This window comes from Apium graveolens, chromosome 5 (assembly GCF_009905375.1).
Source record: "Apium graveolens cultivar Ventura chromosome 5, ASM990537v1, whole genome shotgun sequence".
NCBI lineage: Eukaryota > Viridiplantae > Streptophyta > Magnoliopsida > Apiales > Apiaceae > Apium > Apium graveolens.
In genome coordinates, this window is record NC_133651.1 from 311,671,398 (window position 1) to 311,677,397 (window position 6,000).

The following is a 6,000-nucleotide window of genomic DNA, read 5'->3' on the forward strand; positions in this document are numbered from 1 at the left end:
TATAAATAATAAAATTATGAAGAAATTAACTTTTAGAACTAATTAAACAATTTTCTAATGGGGAGTTTGTGCTTACAATGGATATAGGGTTGCAACAAATGAATATGCAGAAACGAAAGGAAGCGGAGAAAAAATATTATTTGTCCAACATTGTAGATTGAATATGAGCGCATCTAGCAGTACATCAACTTTCTTACTTTTCAAGTATGTGAAAATATCCAGAATACATCCCGACTCAGTATCGGAGAAAAACCGTGTACTAACATCTTTGAGTATTCACCGAAAACTCCATTTCCGTCATATCTACTCAGTTTCTCGTCCGAATTCCGCGAAATATGGCTCGGATCAAATTAAAATATCAATATGGATTCAAGTATATGAAAATATCCATAATACATCCTGACTCGGTATCGGAGAAAAAACCGTGTACTAACCCCTTTGAGTATTCACCGATAAGGTCATTTCCGTCAAATCTACTCAGTTTCCCGTCCGAATTCCACGAAATATGGCTCGCATCAAATTAAAATATCAATACGGATTCAAGTATGTAAAAATATCCATAATACATAACTGGATTTATGTTATATTTTATTTATCACTCATAAAAAAATTAGTCCATAATTGAACTTTTTCGCAAACTGACAAACGGAAATATGATGTGCTCAACCTACAGACCATACCTTAAAAATTGTGTTCATTTGCTACTATTTAAAAATCAAGTAGAATTCAAGCATAACAATTTGTAAGAGTTCATCCCCATTAACGATCACGGTCATATGAAACCAAAAAAATTGAACAAATACAAACATTTTAAATGCAGGAAACAACAAAAATTTACTGTATAAGTAAATTAGTGCAACAAAAATAGGCATTTACAACGAAAAACTTATGACAAAAAATTTGGGTGCGCCGTCTTATGACGAAAAACATGAAATCGTTCGTCGTAAATAATTACGACATAAAATTGGTGTTGGTTTGTGCTACAATTGTACGTATATTATATGTTATCAAACAGATTAATGAATTGATTCAGAAGCCGAAAATGGCCTTGGAAAAAAGCATATCATTAAATTTAATATTTTTGGGTTATTCGTTGCTAAAATTCTGGGTCATTTACGAGGGTTGTTGATAACATATTTCGTTGTAATGTACTAATTTTTCATATTTCATATTTTATTTTTATACTAAATTTAACAAGCAACAGGTTCACATATACTAAAATACGACATTTTTGTGTTGGAAGTTAACAACATATGATGATTATTTCATCATAATTTTATTTGTTATTAACTTGCTAAAGTGGATTGTGGTGCCTTTACTTACGACGAAATGCAAATTTGTGATAAAAATTTGAACTTACTACTCGAGCAAAAGCAAAAGTGACGAAAATTTTTCATCGTAATTGGTTCAAAAATTTTAATTAAAAAAAAGACCATCATAAATGCCCTGTTTTGTTGTAATGAACATTAATATATGATAATCTCACTGGGGTACTAAGTAGATCAAGATAAAAATTACATTAAAAAACTATATAATGTGTCTAGGTACCCACACGGAAATAATACATAAAATGTAAGAAATTTAAAATCGTTTAGACACGGTGTCTTCTCAAATTTTTAGCAATAAGGTCTATTATGTAAATTAAAATGCAGATCATACAATATCCCTGTTACATCCATTGCTTACATTCTTTAAAAACTTAGTCGAAACAAAGTCGAAAGCGCTGATGTCAACTTAATCGCCCAAATTATTCCATGTAAAATGCATAAAAACATTTTATAATCAATATAACTTTCAATTTTTAGAAAAAAATATAAATGAATTTGAAAAGAAAAAACTTTGATTTGTTTCATTTAGTATATATCTTCTGGGCACAATCTACTATATTATGCTAGATTGCAGCTGACACAACGAAAGTTGTAAGTGGGAAGAAAATTTGAATGAATTAGAACAACCCCTAATTCCATATTCGCACAACAGAGAAGAACTACTAGTAGTCTCCTTCAAGATGTATAATCCCCTCTCACTCTAGTACTACATATTTATGAAAAACAGAACATTTTGAGGTTAAGTGTGGCTGTGGAATGGACAGTAAATTCCTTACCCGCACAGAGAAACATTTGGCGTAAACATCAACACAGGTAAAGGTAATAGCAGATACATAACATAAACATGTCAGTTCCCGTATGCTTTCCAAATATAAGCTATAGTAAATTAAATAGAAAATAATTAGAAAATTTGTAATGAGGGGCTTATGCTTACATTGGATGTAGGGTTGCAACGAAAGGATATGCAGGAATAAATGGAGGTTCACCAATATAAAGAATTGACCCACCGTTAATACCGTTCCATCTGAGCTCAAATAGCAGCACCTCAACTTTCTTACTTTGGAGATTATACAGAACAACTTTTCCAGAGATATTTACAACAAGAGCTACAATTTGGGCACGCCATCTTACTACAAAAAATATGAAATCGTCGTTAGTATTTATGACATGAAATTTGTGTTGGTTTGGGCTACAGTTGTATGTAGATTATGTGTGATCAGACAGATTAATGAATGGATTCAAAAGCCAAAAATGGCTAGAAACCTAGAAAAAAACATATCGCTTATTTTAATATTTTTGGGTTACACTACAACAAATTTGACCATTTACGACGGTTTTTTTGAACTGAAATCGTCGTAATTGAGCCATTTACGATGAAAAAAATTTGTCATTTTTGCTCGAGTAGTATGTTCAGATTTGCGTCATAAAATAAAATTGTGTCGTAAGTTCAAATTGCGTCGCAAGTTCAAATTGCATCGCAAGTTAGCAAGCATGGCCCATATTTTTAATAAAATAATAAATCAATTTATGAAGAACTTACGACGGAATATATGATGAACAACCGTCATAAGTTTGTATTTCCAGATTTAAAAAAAAAAATTGGCCGGATTCCGGTCACTTTCCGGCAACCCCAATTCGACCCAGGACGCAATTTTCAGTCCGATTTTAAGTAGTTCACCCATCATTTCTTACAAATTATGGCATCTTCGTACCATTTTTTCTTCGAGGCATGAATTCCAAGACAAAATGAAGCCCCTGACAATATTTCAATAAAGACTGAATTTGCAGAGGAAGACTCGAACAATTCTTTTAAGGAGTTCGTTAAAAGTGGTTATAAATTTATAAACCATAAGTATATTAAAATTTGCTCTGAAATTACCACCATCTTTATAATAAGATTAACACACAGACACACACACGGAATCACATGAAAGGTGTCATTGTGCAAAATAAGGGAAATCACAATAGTAGCAATCTGCAACAATTTGAAGGACTCTACATAGACACTTTAGAAGACTGAAAAACAACACCAAGCCATCCCACTCGAACTTTAACAGAATAGATAGCATAGATAGCAGTAATTAAGATGACTAAACGAGCATGGTTCAGGGAAATCAAAATACCTGTGAACAAATAATAGTAACAAGGGAAATTACAACACATCTAAGATGGTATGAACTATATAGACCAGTTTAGCAATCACTATTTCGGTAAAGGGCTAAGCTTGTCACAGTTTCTACTCTACAGTCTCTCAAATATAAGAAAAACAATAAACAACAAAAAAACTCAGGATTCATAAAGGTAAATGTTACATACCTCGAACTATAATTATTGTACCCGTGATCCAAAAGTTAGCATACATCCAAGTAATCACATTCCTCTATGGCATTTCACTAAACAATTCTACTAAATAATGTGAAACGGTTCGAGATGCTCTTGGCACAAAAGCGAGCTTGTATGCACTTCTCTAAACGCTCCTTCTCAGCTTCTTCTATCTCACTCCAGCCCAAATTGAATCTGCATAAATAGTAAAATTAATTTTTTTTGTCACTATAGAAATTTAAGCACCGGTAAAAAAGAAAAGTGAACCCGGATATGAATTATGGTACTAGTGTAGTTTTGAATCATTAAAATCATTAACATCTACATTTCGTATCAGTATGCCATGTAAGAATATTGAAACTGAAATACCAAAAAAAGCCCTTACGAATAACTGACTAAGACAAGTCTCTCATCTGGCCCTTCTGTTCTGGAATCAGACCTCTACTTGACGAGGTCTCAAACCTGGTTTTTTTTGCTAAAGCCAGCTTCTGTTTCTGCAAAACAAACCATATCCTTTTGAGTAAATTACCCAAAATACCCTCACTCCATATACAAGCATAAACATGAACATCCTACTCAAAACATACTTATATACATTTACTGGATTAAGTGTGTTATGTTCTTTAAAGCTATCTTCAAGAATAGCAGCCTGATCTTTAGAAAGCCTCAACTTTTTTCTTGAATTATCACCATCTTTATGATCACAATCTATAACATCATCGCTCTTAGATCTCTCAACATTACTTATTTTTCCACTCACACTTGATATTGTACTGTTTGGATTTTTGGATCACAAAATTTTGATGCCAAACAACCCTGTCTAGTTTGTATATAGCTTCTGCAACATTATAAGTTATCACTTATCAGTATTAAAACCTACATCCTCCGTTACTCAGACATATTAAGGCCTACCATATCACATTACAACCACTAAATCCTACAACTCATACATAATTCACAAAAACATATGATATTTTATCTTCTACTAAATTTTCTTCAGTTCTTTGTTGCATATTCCACAAGTTTTGAACTAACGTCCTACCTTTGACGATCATGATCTACGGTGACCAGCAGGCATGACGGCCCATGGGTTAAAAGGGAACCGATTGTGACTAGAAGAATAATAAAACTTACTCTGATAAATCAAATTTTATTAAATTTATCATTTCACGTAGAATTGTTCCGCTGTGAACATTTCATATAACATTAATACCACTTAAGCAATTGGCTTATATGATGACCGGTCAGTTTTGGAAGATAAACAAATAAGAAGCAACACAACTATATATCATCATATCAATTATAATTGGATCAAAAGAAAGCATAGTGTAATATACATAAGTAATAAGAAACTACACTATTGCAATGGCATCATTTCTATCGATAATTGGATCAAGAGACATAATTAAATCGAAACTAAATAGATGAATAAAAGATTTATGCAACAATACCGCAGGTGAGGGAGCTCGATTAGGCTTAGAAAGCGAAAAACCAGCAGCACAACTACCATTACTAGAGCCATTACCAGGCTTCAAATTACTGCGAAACTCTGAGTTCTCTTAATACTTGACATTCCGACTGCCAGAGAGAGGCGAGATTAAGGATACGCCGGTGATCTCGCCGAAGATAATGATTCGGTGCTTCCTGAACATCCACTCCACTTCCGTGAGTGCGCTGGACTCCCGTTCCTTACCCGATCCATCTCTCTCTCTATATATATCTATCTCTTTCAATCTCTCTTTCAGTCTCTCTCAATCTCTCTCTATATATCTCTCTTTCAATCTCTCTTTCAGTCTCTCTTTCAATCCCTAGACTTTGTTTGAGATGAATAATGAGTGATTTTGTGTGGCGGATGAAGGAAGAATGAGCCATTTAGGTTTATGTTTTATTGAAGAGAGAAGACGGAAGTGAAATTAAATGGGGATAAATGCGGGAGTGATTTGGATGAAAAAATTATAATAATAAGATTGTATATTAATTAAAATTATTTATTTCCTAAAATTTATTTTAAAAATATTTCTCAACGATCCAACCATATGGATGTTATTATATATATATATATATATAAGTTATATAACCAAAATTTCATATTAAAATAAATTTATTTGGTTAGTCATTTTAACAGTCAAGCATCAGTTTGACTAGTACATTTAACTAATGTTTAATCGTGAATTGGTGTTTCGATTATTTTAAAACTATTTCTCAACGATCCAACCATATGGATGTTAATAGATATATATTAGTGATATAACCAAAATTTCATATCAAAATAAATTTATTTGATTTGCCATTTTAACAGTCGAGCATCAGTTTGACTAGTACACGTAACTAGTGTTTAATCGTGAATTGG

At 32.5% G+C, this 6,000-nt stretch overlaps 1 long non-coding RNA gene across 1 annotated transcript; it reads right to left on the reverse strand.

Moving 5' to 3' along the window:
• Positions 1 to 1,934: 1,934 nt before the first annotated feature.
• On the reverse strand, positions 1,935 to 5,517 carry LOC141662146 (uncharacterized). Its single transcript, XR_012550276.1, has 4 exons — positions 5,102 to 5,517; positions 4,036 to 4,144; positions 3,645 to 3,845; positions 1,935 to 2,458 (listed from the first exon to the last, which is right to left on the reverse strand). It is a non-coding gene; the product is annotated as an uncharacterized LOC141662146 (long non-coding RNA).
• Between the last annotated feature and the right edge of the window lie 483 nt (positions 5,518 to 6,000).